Source organism: Bufo bufo, chromosome 1 (assembly GCF_905171765.1).
Source record: "Bufo bufo chromosome 1, aBufBuf1.1, whole genome shotgun sequence".
Lineage (NCBI taxonomy): Eukaryota > Metazoa > Chordata > Amphibia > Anura > Bufonidae > Bufo > Bufo bufo.
Genome location: NC_053389.1, coordinates 396,824,658 through 396,839,127, shown reverse-complemented (window position 1 = coordinate 396,839,127; position 14,470 = coordinate 396,824,658). Strand labels below are relative to the sequence as shown.

The 14,470-nt window shown below is 47.1% G+C and overlaps 1 protein-coding gene across 3 annotated transcripts in view; it reads left to right on the top strand.

Annotated features, from left to right (window-relative positions):
• Window positions 1-14,470, top strand: part of FGF1 (fibroblast growth factor 1) — a 249,978-nt gene that overhangs the window by 89,742 nt on the left and 145,766 nt on the right. The window lies entirely within an intron of this gene.

The following is a 14,470-nucleotide window of genomic DNA, read 5'->3' as shown; positions in this document are numbered from 1 at the left end:
GGGAGGCTAGCGAAGTACCGGAGGCCGCTGCGGTTGATAAAAAATATCAAAACTGATTTTTTTATCGCCGCAGTGCGTGTAAAATGAATGTGCCGTGATCAAAAAAATATATATTTTTTGTCACTGCGGTGGGGCGGGCGTGGGTGAACGCACGTGTGGGCGACCGATCAGGCCTGATCGGGCAAACACTGCGTTTTGGGTGGAGGGCGAGCTAAGGTGACACTAATACTATTATAGATCTGACCGTGATCAGTTTTGATCACTTACAGATACTATAAAAGTACAAATGCTGATTAGCGATACGCTAATCAGCGAATAAAAGTGACTGCGGTACGGTGGGGTGGGCGCTAACTGACGCTAACTACCTAACCAAGGGGCCTAAACTATCCCTAAAACCTAACAGTCAATACCAGTGAAAAAAAAAAAAAAGTGACCGTTTACACTGATCACTTTTTTTCCTTTCACTAGTGATTGACAGGGGCGATCAAAGGGGTGATCAAAGGGTTAATTGGGGTGCAGGGGGGTGATCTGGGGCTAAGGTGTAGTGTTTGGTGTACTCACAGTTCAGTCTGCTCCTGTGCTGGATCCAACCGACGAAAAGGACCAGCACAGGAGCAGACAAGCCATATAACAGATCATATTTACTAATATGATCTGTTATATGACTTGTGATTGGATTTTTTGAAAATCGCTAGCCTGCCAGCCAATGATCGTTGCTGGCAGGCTGGTGACGAACTTGTTCTTTTAATTTTGCCGGCCCGCGATGCGCATGCGCGGGCCGGCTTTGAGCGAAATCTCGCGTCTCGCGAGATGACGCGTATATGCGTGATTGTGCGCAGCGCTGCCACCTCCGGAACGCGAATCTGCGTACAGCGGTCCGGAGGTGGTTAAGTGTGATGACACCACCTGCCATGCTGAAAACCCTTTCTAAGATGACATTGGAGGCTGGGCAAGACAGTACAGTTAGCGCAAACTGGGCCAGTTCCAGCCACTGCTCTAATCTGTCTGCCCAGAAGTCCATGGGATCAGGGAACATGGTATGGGCTGGGAAAGGCCACAGTCCTTTAGAAGACAAGACTATTTAAATAATAATAAAAAAAATATTCCAGCTGGGCGGAAGTATATGTGCCATACAGCAGAATTACATTTGGGTGGTGATACCACCTGCCTCACTGAACACACTCTCCGAGATGACACTGGAGGCAGGACAAGACAGTACAGTGAGACCAAACTGGGCCAGTTCCAGCCACAGAATTCCATTTTTTAAAAGAATAACATTTTGGTGAAGTGGCGGAACTGTGGCACATTAACCACAACTAAGCGGTACGACAGCAACTGCACCACCAGCAACTTTGCCAGGTAGGAGTTCAGCTTGCACAAGAGCTAATAGTCTCGAATAGTTTTCTTATGACCACACATTCTGTTATGGATCTCACGATGGAGCAGAGGACAAAGAGGAGAAGGACGAGGAGTCTGTGTTGGAAAACAAGTAGCTGATGATGATGATGATGATGATGATGATGATGATGATGATGATATCAAGGGCACTGTACTCCTGGGGACGCTGTCTGGCTGCCACAAACAAGCCAAGGAATAGGAGGAAAGACTTTTTCCGATTCTGAATGCTGGCCAGTTCTATTTTCCTACAGCATCTGGTGATGCTGCAATAGAGCTCTGGTACTTATGTTTGTGGTGAACACCCATTGCTTATTTTAATTCTACAGATCTTGCACATGGCTGTGGTTTTGTATGCCGGCCTCATTGAGGAAAAAGCTCTATATCGCAGATGCTCACACAGGGCTAGCTGCAGCTGACCTTGACCTAAATTTGGCACGTTCTGAGCCTGTTCCCACAGTATCTGCTGCATCACCAGTCCCCAAGCTAACCACAGTAGAAGAAGATCTTGCCCTGTCAGTTCTTTTGGGGGTTTTGGCTGTACTTCGCCTCTGCTCTTTATTGCCACTGCGGCCACTACCCTTCTCCTCTGATCTCTCCTCCTCCTTCTCAGCACCCCAATTCAACCTCCAGGCAGGGCTGGCCTTAGGTGTTCAGGCGCCCTGTGCGAGCTAATCTTGTGGCGCCCCCCCCCCCTCCCGGTTCATCTAAACATACAGGGAGTGCAGAATTATTAGGCAAATTAGTATTTTGACCACATCATCCTCTTTATGCATGTTGTCTTACTCCAAGTGCAGCGTACTCAAGTTGTGTGCAGTAGGTGTTTCTGGGTGATGTAGTGCAATATACACTAACCTGGTACAGCTGACTCTCTGCAAGGGCAGGTATAGGTAGGGATAGTTCGTGACGCCAGTGCCAAGTAAACGGTGGCACGCCGTTTGCGGATGCAGGAATAAATTGAGGAAACGTAGTCTTAAACAGAACTTCAACTTTAGTAGTTTGCAGGCAGAGACAATATTGGAAACGCAGTTCCTCAGCATACAGTCGATTTTGCAATTCGGTCGATGCAGGCAATTCAGTACAGCAGGGTAATTACAGAGTGTTGAACACAGGACTTGCAGCACAGGAGCTAGCACTCTAATTCTGTCTGATCCTGGAATACAGCAATTCTTCACCAAGGCCCATTAACCTAATTCTGGCTTTATATCCTTGGCTATGGCTTCTATAAGTACCTCCTCTGTTATACTTAGTACCTCTTGCTTTCCTGATCTTTGCCTCTGTCTCTCTCTCTGCTTCCTGAGGCTCTAGAAACTTCTGAGCTCTCCACAAGACTCACTTTCACTTCCCTGTTTGGGCCTTATATAAACTAGGGCTCTCTAGCTCCCTCTAGCGACTAGAAGCTGGAATGACACCCCTGCAGGCCTGTCCATGCAAGTTTCACAGTAACAGGGAAATACATGCATTACATTACATGACATTTTATAAAACTGACATAACAACTTCCCCATAATTAGGAGGGACGACAGCACACCAAGTGACCTTTGGTAGTGACGGGTATTACAGTTCCCGTACACTACATACCCCACTGCTTTAAGCTGAGTACGACCTCGTACTCCATCATGGGTCGCCCAACTGGAATCTCTACCTGAAATAGAAAATAGAGACATGCAGGCATACATACATGTAATTCATCTGCATTTACATTTACATCAGGTCCAATTGGCAAAAGTGAAGTGTGGTGACAAGGGGCGTCGTTCTCTTCTCTCAGGATAGTGAATGGAACGGGGGCGCTGACCTGGCACAGCGTAACATTAGAACCAGGATAGTCCATGACAACGAATAAGTCCATGATAAAACAGTAGAAAACGGTATAAAAGTTCTTGGAGGCTCAAATAACAAACATGAGTCCGTACCCAGGTTATTTCTTATTAAATCACAGAGGCTCTCATGCGGTGGAGTCCATCTCTGGGCACATTTCCTTAGTATGAAGTTGCACAATAAAATGACAGCATAATAACGGAACTACCCAGGGGTTTCCTGTGGGTGTAGCACAGGCAAGGGCTCACGTGGGGGAGTCCATTCTTGCGCACAAATGTCCAACAAGGTATTGCCCGTGGCAACTGTTTGGGAGGAGACACCACCAGAATAATCAAAGTCTCCTAAACGGACTGGCGGACGTCCCCTGGTCATCCGGGTAGACCTTCTCAACACAGGGGTCTCCTCTTCCCTTAGCAACGAGGTAGAAGGGAGAGGAGCAACAGGAGGGTCTCCATCCGTGAGACCTCGGTCAGGAACAACTGGAACAACAGGAACAACTGGAACAACAGGAACAACAATATCCACTACAGGGGGAACTGGATCCAGGGCATCTTGAACCGGCTCTTCTGGAGGTAAAACTACAGTAGGTGCCGGAGCAGGCACCAGCAAGTTCAACCACGGTGTCAGAAGCCAATGCATGGGATCAGCGTCATACCTGAGATTACTGACAGCCTGCATAGGATCCTCGGGCGGTATTGCTGACTCTGACACAGGATATTCAGATCCGGAACTCTCGGCACTAGGTTCTGGTGTCAGGCAGAGCTTCAACCGGTTTCGGTGTACAATTTGGGATCCCTTGTCTTCCCGGGTGATCTCATAAGTGTGAGTTCCAACATTTGGGATTGCAGTGACAACATAAGGACTTCGCTCCCACTTACTGTCCAATTTGCTGGTACGACGGTTATTCTTTAACCATACCACGACCCCTATGGTCAAGGGTTCTGCATGGGCTGCCTGATCATAGTCTCTCTGCTGTCGGTCTCTAGCAAGGTCCATACGTTCCTGAACAATGGCTTTGGCTGCATCTAATCGCCTTTGGTGCTCAGCAACCCAGTCGGTGTTAGGTAATGGGTTAATGCAATCAGGCACATGTATGTCCAATGAATGATCAGCAGGCAATGTTCCTTGGCGCCCAAACATCAAGTAAAAAGGGGTATACCCGGTGGAACAATGTATGGTATGATTGTATGTGAACATGAGCTGTGGCAACAGACTGGGCCAATCTCCTCTGTTCTCAGGAGGCACGGCCCTCAGCATCTCTATCAAGGTCTGATTCATTTTTTCACATAATCCGTTACCTTGAGGATGGTAGGCCGTCGTCCGGATCTTCTTACAGTTGTGTAAGCGGCACAGTTCATGGAACAGATGGGACTCAAAAGCAGGTCCTTGATCGGTGAGGATCTTTTCTGGACATCCATAGGGCAGGAGGAAGTGCTTCCAGAACATTTCGGCTGTAGTCTTGGCTGTCTGGTCTCTCACAGGCACTGCTACAACAAACTTTGTGAAATGGTCAATAATAGTCATGGCATAAGCATACCCTGAGCGACTAGGCTCCAGTTTTACATGGTCGATGGCGACAAGTTCAAGAGGACGAGTACTTACAATGGGTCTCAGTGGTGCCCTCTGATCATGGTGCTCACTTCGTTTCAAGGCACAGGCTACACACTCTCGACACCACTTCTCCATGTCTTCTCTCATGCCTACCCAGTAAAACCGCTGGCGGATAGTAGCTTCAGTCTTTTGGACCCCAAAGTGACCGGATTGATTGTGGTACATCTCCAACACCATACCTGCATCTCGTCGGGGTATGAGAATCTGGTGTACTCTCTCGTTGGACACTGGGTCTAGACTTCTCCGTAGCAATAGGCCCTTTTGTATGAAGAGTTGATGGCGCTGTCTCCACAATTTGATGAGTTCAGGATCTGCACTCTTACGCCGGATCCTCTCAGGGGCTCTGCCACTAGTAATGAAGTCCAACAACTCACCCAGCACTCTACTTTCAGACTGTAGTTTCACCCACCTTTCTTCTTTAGGATCAGGCCTACTGGAGGGTGAAGGAACTGCAGCTCTGTTATTGGTAGCTCGAGCCTGATCCTGTTGAGCAAATTTGTTATAGAAAGCCGGCATCTCTACATCTTCCCAAGCATCTCGCACATCATCAGGAGCTGTCTCTGTGGGAAGCCTGGATAAAGCATCAGCATTATCATTAGTACGTCCAGCACGATACTTTACAGAGAAATTATAGTTGGCAAGGCGAGAGGCCCATCTCTGCTCCAAGGCCCCCAATTTAGCTGTATTTAGATGCGCCAGAGGGTTATTGTCAGTGAATGCAATGAACGGGGTGGCGGCTAGATAATCCTTGAATTTTTCTGTCACCGCCCACACTAATGCCAGGAACTCTAGTTTGAAGGAACTATAATTCTGGTCATTTTTCTCAGCTCCTTTCAGGGAGCGGCTTGCGTATGCTATCACTCTCTCTTTTCCCTCTTGGATCTGGGCTAACACAGCTCCCAGGCCTCGCTTGCTAGCATCAGCATAGAGATGGAAGGGCTTGCTATAATCTGGATAACCTAACACTGGAGGCTCGGTCAGTTTCTTTTTTAGCAATTGGAACGCTCTCTCTCTTTTCTCATTCCACTCAATGGGCACAGGAGTTCTAGGACTCTTTTTGGGTTGCCCCCTCAAGAGTTCCTGGATAGGATCAGCTATTTGAGCAAAATGGGGGATAAAACGTCTATAGTAGCCGGCAAAACCAAGGAAACTCCTCACCTCTTTGACAGTAGTAGGAACCGGCCAATTACGGACAGCTGCTAATTTATCAGGGTCAGGTTGCACTCCCTCTCCGCTTACTATATGCCCCAGGTATCTTACTGCAGGTTTGAGCAGGTGACACTTGGATGGCTTTACCTTCAAGCCATATTTGATAAGGATTTCAAATACTTCTGCCAAATGTTTCAGATGGTCCTCATATGTTTTTGAGTACACAATGACGTCATCAAGATACAGCAGCACTGTTTCGAAGTTTTTGTGACCCAAACACCGTTCCATTAGTCTCTGGAAAGTTCCTGGGGCATTACATAGCCCGAACGGCATACAATTGAATTCGAACAGGCCCATGGGAGTAGTGAAGGCAGTCTTTTCTCTATCTGCAGGGGCCATGGGTACTTGCCAGTAGCCACTGGTCAAGTCCAATGTGGAGAAATAGGCAGAGGAGCCCAGAGCAGTTAGTGACTCCTCAATGCGGGGCAGTGGGTATGCATCTTTGTGGGTTATTTGATTAATTTTCCTATAATCCACACAGAAACGGATACTACCGTCCTTCTTCTTTACAAGAACCAGGGGTGCAGCCCACGGACTACGGCTGTCCCGGATCACATTAGAGTCTTTCATTTCTTGGATCATTTCCTTTACAGTCTGATATGAAGTAGGTGGTAAGGGTCTGTATCTCTCCTTGATAGGAGGATGAGAGCCAGTAGGTATAGTGTGTTGTATGGCACTCACCTCTCCATAGTCAGTAGCATGCTTACTGAAGGCCTGGTGGTGCTCCTTGACAAGCTGTAGAATCCCTTCTTGTTGATGTTGGGGGGTAGTCTCGTCCCCTACATGGAGCTCTTCCCACCAGGGCACTTGTGGCTGGGTCACCGGCGAACATCTGCTGTCTGCAGCTGGCGGCTTTTCTGTCACTGGAAGACGAATGATGTCTTGGAAGGACACCTGGGACAGCTGGGCAACAGGGCAATGCTTAGTAAGCGCAACAGGATGATTACTCAGATTAATCAGACGGACAGGTACTTTACCTTGGGAGACGTTCACCAGGCACTTGGCAGCTCTCACATAAGGATAATCCTCCATCTGGAGTGGTTCCACCAGGGCTGGATAATCTCGGCCTTCGACTCCCAGGACAGCACGACACCACAAAAGAGTTTGAGAATTAGGAGGCAAAGTCACAGGCTTAATATCACGGATCCTGGCAGTACAAATTTCTCCTTTCCCATTAGCAAACCGCTGCTGGGCACTTAACACAGTAATAATCTTTTGAATCACCCTCCTGGATGCAGAGGAAGCAGTGGGCAAAGTCTGATGTAATACAACAAGTATTTCTGAATAACAGTTTTTGAAAACATTGGTGCCTAGAATGACAGGATATCCTCCTCTGTCACCGGCCTGTACTACGATCACTCCCTGTTGAGGCAAGGTTACTTCTCCCACCTGCAGGGTGGGTTCCCAGTATCCATGAACCTTTACTGGTTTGCCATTGCTGGCGATAATTTCCACCCAGGATTCAGGCGGTTGGGTCAACTGGTTGGTGTCCCAGAACTTTTCAAATGCAGGCAGCTGAATAGTAGTGACCTGAGACCCAGTATCTAATAGGGCTTCAAAGGGGATCCCGTTGATCTCTATATTGATTTTAGGATGGGATCCTACATAACGTGGCATCCAATTTGGATCCTCTGGACCTAGTGTTCTACCTCCCGAGGGTTGGTCCTCAGCCTCAGGGGTTGCCCGTTTAACTGCCAGCACATGGATTCTGTGTGTCCCAGCTTTTTGCAGTATGTGCACACGGGCTTCTTGCGACCTCTATTACGCCTCCCAGGATCCCTGGGGTGAGTCTCTTGGTAAGGAGGTGGGAACGGCCTAGGAGGTGACAGGAATTCTTCATCTAGCCTTATGGGTTTTTCCCATTCCTCTATTTTTCTGCACACTTTCTCTAGACTTTTAGTGAGGTGATTTACTTGCTCTGTCAGCATGGCAATAGTATCAGTAGCTGACACTTGAACAGCTTGGCCGGCCCCAGCTCGGTTAGTGATAAGTGGTTTTACCCTGCAGGCTGATGACTCAGATAGGGCGCTCAACTCAGGAGATACTGTGGACCCCAGAATTTTTATAGCCAGTTCTTTAAAGTCCAGAAAGGCACTGTTAGGGTTCTGGGCGGACAGCATCTTTAACTGGGTCCTTATTTGTTCACTAGACACCCCGTTGATAAATTGTTCCCTCAGGGTCTGGTCCCGGTTATCAGCCTCTTTGGGATCTATCTGGATTACAGCCCCTAAAGCCTCCTGCAGTGATAGGGCATAGTCACGGAGGGACTCACCGGGCTTCTGTCTCTTGCCAAAGAAGTGCATCTTTATCTCTGAGGCAGTCCTAGTCTCAAAAGTGGCTCTGAGGCGGGTGAATATCTGTTCTAGAGTGCTCCGCTCAGTAGCAGGCCAGGATAACACTTCCCTGCGGGCAGCTCCCTCCAGTTGCGCCAGCAGGATTTCCATTTGCTGGTCGGCATTTATAGGGTATAATCGGAATAGTGCCAGCAACTTTTCTTCAAAGTCCCGTAGGGTATGGGTCTCTCCCCTGTAGCGAGGGAACCATGGGGCCCCGAAATAATAAGGCATGGTAAAGGGCATCATGCTGGGGGCTGTCGGTTGATTAGGAGCCGCAAGCTCTCCTGGGGCCGGCTGCTCAGGCACTCCTGGCTCTGACATGGTAGTCTATTTAGAGGTGGCCGCTGGCGACTAAAAGGGGCCGGTACACTCCCCTTCCCTCCGGTTACAAGTGCTTACCGGTATCGCTGGTCTTGCGCAGGCCAAGTCTCGCGAGATTCCGGACGTCCTGAGACCGCGGTGACGCAGGAGAAGCAGGGCCGCAGCGGTGCGATGATGAAGAGGGGCGGGACTCTCTGTGTCTTTGCAGGGATCCGCCCACGAATGTCCTCAGCGGCGCGGGAAACTTTACTCCAGGCAGCCGGTGGCCATCTTTAGCAAAACGCTGTCCATTCACTGACAGCAAGCAGGATTGTAAAAAGTCCACAAAACCACACTCCAATGCGGCGATTTTCTTCCTTTTTAGAGGTTTTTGGTACACTTTGGGTACGATTTTCAGTCCACAAAGTCCACTTGAATAAAACAGGCAAATTGTCACTTTGGTCACAGGGCAACTGTATAAGGCACAAAGTTCACGCTTCTTGCACTAGAAAGCGTGCGTATCCTGTTCGTGGAACGCCAAAAGAGAGGTGCAGCGTACTCAAGTTGTGTGCAGTAGGTGTTTCTGGGTGATGTAGTGCAATATACACTAACCTGGTACAGCTGACTCTCTGCAAGGGCAGGTATAGGTAGGGATAGTTCGTGACGCCAGTGCCAAGTAAACGGTGGCACGCCGTTTGCGGATGCAGGAATAAATTGAGGAAACGTAGTCTTAAACAGAACTTCAACTTTAGTAGTTTGCAGGCAGAGACAATATTGGAAACGCAGTTCCTCAGCATACAGTCGATTTTGCAATTCGGTCGATGCAGGCAATTCAGTACAGCAGGGTAATTACAGAGTGTTGAACACAGGACTTGCAGCACAGGAGCTAGCACTCTAATTCTGTCTGATCCTGGAATACAGCAATTCTTCACCAAGGCCCATTAACCTAATTCTGGCTTTATATCCTTGGCTATGGCTTCTATAAGTACCTCCTCTGTTATACTTAGTACCTCTTGCTTTCCTGATCTTTGCCTCTGTCTCTCTCTCTGCTTCCTGAGGCTCTAGAAACTTCTGAGCTCTCCACAAGACTCACTTTCACTTCCCTGTTTGGGCCTTATATAAACTAGGGCTCTCTAGCTCCCTCTAGCGACTAGAAGCTGGAATGACACCCCTGCAGGCCTGTCCATGCAAGTTTCACAGTAACAGGGAAATACATGCATTACATTACATGACATTTTATAAAACTGACATAACAACTTCCCCATAATTAGGAGGGACGACAGCACACCAAGTGACCTTTGGTAGTGACGGGTATTACAGTTCCCGTACACTACACAAGCTGTATAGGCTCGAAAGCCTACTACCAATTAAGCATATTAGGTGATGTGCATCTCTGTAATGAGAAGGGGTTGGGTCTAATGACATCAACACCCTATATCAGGTGTGCATAATTATTAGGCAACTTCCTTTCCTTTGGCAAAATGGGTCAAAAGAAGGACTTGACGGGCTCAGAAAAGTCAAAAATAGTGAGATATCTTGCAGAGGGATGCAGCACTCTTAAAATTGCAAAGCTTCTGAAGCGTGATCATCGAACAATCAAGCGTTTCATTCAAAATAGTCAACAGGGTCGCAAGAAGCGTGTGGAAAAACCAAGGCGCAAAATAACTGCCCATGAACTGAGAAAAGTCAAGCGTGCAGCTGCCAAGATGGCACTTGCCACCAGTTTGGCCATATTTCAGAGCTGCAACATCACTGGAGTGCCCAAAAGCACAAGGTGTGCAATACTCAGAGACATGGCCAAGGTAAGAAAGGCTGAAAGACGACCACCACTGAACAAGACACACAAGCTGAAACGTCAAGACTGGGCCAAGAAATATCTCAAGACTGATTTTTCTAAGGTTTTATGGACTGATGAAATGAGAGTGAGTCTTGATGGGCCAGATGGATGGGCCCGTCGCTGGATTGGTAAAGGGCAGAGAGCTCCAGTCCGACTCAAGACGCCAGCAAGGTGGAGGTGGAGTACTGGTTTGGGCTGGTATCATCAAAGATGAGCTTGTGGGGCCTTTTCGGGTTGAGGATGGAGTCAAGCTCAACTCCCAGTCCTACTGCCAGTTTCTGGAAGACACCTTCTTCAAGCAGTGGTACAGGAAGAAGTCTGCATCCTTCAAGAAAAACATGATTTTCATGCAGGACAATGCTCCATCACACTCATCCAAGTACTCCACAGCGTGGCTGGCAAGAAAGGGTATAAAAGAAGAAAATCTAATGACATGGCCTCCTTGTTCACCTGATCTGAACCCCATTGAGAACCTGTGGTCCATCATCAAATGTGAGATTTACAAGGAGGGAAAACAGTACACCTCTCTGAACAGTGTCTGGGAGGCTGTGGTTGCTGCTGCACGCAATGTTGATGGTGAACAGATCAAAACACTGACAGAATCCATGGATGGCAGGCTTTTGAGTGTCCTTGCAAAGAAAGGTGGCTATATTGGTCACTGATTTGTTTTTGTTTTGTTTTTGAATGTCAGAAATGTATATTTGTGAATGTTGAGATGTTATATTGGTTTCACTGGTAAAAATAAATAATTGAAATGGGTATATATTTGTTTTTTGTTAAGTTGCCTAATAATTATGCACAGTAATAGTCACCTGCACACACAGATATCCCCCTAAAATAGCTAAAACTAAAAACAAACTAAAAACTACTTCCAAAAATATTCAGCTTTGATATTAATGAGTTTTTTGGGTTCATTGAGAACATGGTTGTTGTTCAATAATAAAATTAATCCTCAAAAATACAACTTGCCTAATAATTCTGCACTCCCTGTACACAGAGGAAAACAATCTTTGTAACATATTATATTTCATATAATCTCGGGCCGGCCTGCTGTAAGAGACCGACTGCGAGCTGTGTCCAGTGGCGGATCCAGAGCCTGGTCTCGGGAGGGGCACTTCCAGATTATTTTCTGTCCGCCGCTACAAAAAAATGGTGCTTATAGTACAGACTACACAGTGTAGAGGTATACTGTATACTGTGTTTAACAGTGTAGGCTATATGTGTATAACAAACATATTTCACATGAAAACTTACAATTACTTGGCTTGGTCCTTGGGGATCTCGGACACCACTTCAACACTTGGCTGGGGGGCTCGGTGGAGCTGATGTGTTTTATCCTAATAAGAAAGATTTCATGATAAGGATTTGGAGAAGGGGCAGAGGGATAGCAGAGCAGAGAGAGGCTGGTGCTGCTACTAGGGGGTCATACCATGGGGGAGTAATAAAGCCCACCATAATGCCCCCCAGTAGAAATAATTCTCCTTATAATGTGACAGTGCAAAAAATACCCCCTTGTAATGCCCCCAGTTGAGCTAATGTCCCCATAGTGCCCCCATAATGTGTCAGTATAAAATACCCCTATATAGTGCCCCCAGTAAATGCTCCTATAGTGCTCCATACCCTCCTTCCTCCTAGTGCCCCCATAATGTGCCAGTATAAAATACCCCTATACAGTGCCCCCATAGTGCTCCTCTCCCCCCTTCCTTCTAGTGCCCCCATAATGTACCAGTATAAAATGCCCCAGTAGATGCCCTCAGTGTCCCCCTTAATTTGCAAGTATAAAATACCCCTTCTTAGTGCCCCCTGTAGATGACCCCATAGTACTCCTCTCCCCCTTCCCCATAGTGCCCACCATAATGTGTCCCAGTATAAAATTCTACTGTACAGATCCCCCATATAAAATACTTCTTGTGGTCTCAGTAGATGCCCCTATAGTGCCCCCAATAATGTGCCAGTAATAAGAGCCCCCCATGATGTGCCAGTAATAACAGCCCCCCCCAATGTGCCAGTAATAACAGCCCCCCCAATGTGCCAGTAATAACAGCCCCCCCAATGTGCCAGTAATAACAGCCCCCCCAATGTGCCAGTAATAACAGCCCCCCAATGTGCCCCGTAAAAAGTATTGCATATATAAAAAAACAAAAAAAAATTATACTTACCTCAGTGTCAGCGATGAGATGCAGGCCTCTTCCGGCCTGTGGCCCGCGCTGTATGGCTCAGGCTGCCTGCCTAGTGCCTGCAGCCTATCAGAGGAAGGGAAAGGGACATGCCTCTCCCTCCCCTGCCTCAGCACAGCCATCTGGATCGCTGTCCTGAGGACAGCGATACAGATGACTATGGAGATGAACGCTTCCACAATGGAAGCGTTCATCTCCCTGTGCCCCGCCGCCCCCTACCGCGCCACCAGCTCGGGTGGGGGGGGGGGGGGGGAATTGCCCCGTTGCCCCCCCTGGATTCTCCAGCGGCTGTGTCAGCCACTGGGCGCCCCTGTTGCCATGGCGCCCTGTGCGGCCGCACAGCTCACACACCCCAAAGGCCGTCCCTGCCTCCAGGTCCTGTTTAACATAAAATCATCATCATAGCCTTCACCCTCCCACCACTTTTATCAGACTGTGATATGTCATTGTGGGCTTCTTGGCCCCCTTTACATTTCCATGCTCATTATTTGCCCTGAGAGCCACTGTCGCTACTACTGCCCCTATTGCTACTACTACTACCAACGCAGCCATACGGTTTCTTGAAGTAATATACAACATGTTCATTTACACAGGTATAATGCATTAAAATGCCCAATTGTAAATAGAAACTGATTTTTATAAAACACTTGGCAATTCCTCAGTGTTGGAGTGGAATGTATGCTATTGGGGTGCTGGCAATAATATGAACTGTGAAAACCTTTTTACAAAAAAAAAAAAAGCCTGACTTTATACAGAAAAATATGTTTCTTGCAGGATTTTGTAATGCAGGACTCACTAGTAACCTATATGAAACTAGTAACTCTATACTAAGCCAATTCTCTTCCTATAGTGTCCCTATCAACTACCTTGTGTTTGCAATTGTTTTTTGGCAGACACAGCCACAACATATCCTATCACAACACCAGCCATGTACACAATGGTGTTTCTTCTTTCTGTGCAGAATGACCTGGCAGAATACTGCCTCCTGATTGACTGATCAGGCTGTCTGTCAACCTTTGAACCAATCAGGGCAAGCCATCCAACGTACCTTCCAGGGTCATATAATCCTTTATCTTCTTCCTTCCTGTTGTTTTCCCCACCAGTTTTCACAGAAAAATGGCGCTGGGCTGTTTTTACATTATGTGTCAGAAACAAATTGCCAAAACTTAGGATTTGTTTGGCAGACGAATTTTTCAGAAATTCGTAAGAAATCTAAATAATTGAAAATCAATTAGCTTATCTCTATTTTGGAAATCTTTGGAGATCTTATTTTTTTTCCACTCTCTATAATGCCTTAGGCCTTTTTCACACTACCATTTTTTTTTTCCGTTTTGCAGGCCGTTTTTTGCGTTCCGTATACGGAACCATTCAATGGTTCCGCAAAAAAACGTAATGTACTCCGTATGCATTCCGTTTCCGTTCCGTTTAAAGATAGAACATGTCCTATTATTGCCCGCAAATCACGTTCCGTGGCTCCATTCAAGTCAATGGGTCCGCAAAAATAACGAAACACATACGGAAATGCATTCGTATGTCTTCCGTATCCGTTCTGTTTTTGTGGAACCATCTATTGAAAAGGTTATGCCCAGCCCAATTTTTTCTATGTAATTACTGTATACTGTATATGCCATACGGAAAAACGGAATGGAAGCACAATGGAAACAAAAAAAACGGGACAACGGATCCGTGAAAGACGGACCGCAAAACACTGAAATAGCCATACGGTAGTGTGAAAGAGGCGATGATGATTTACTCACTTTGATCCCAAAGGTTATACGTGGGTAGAA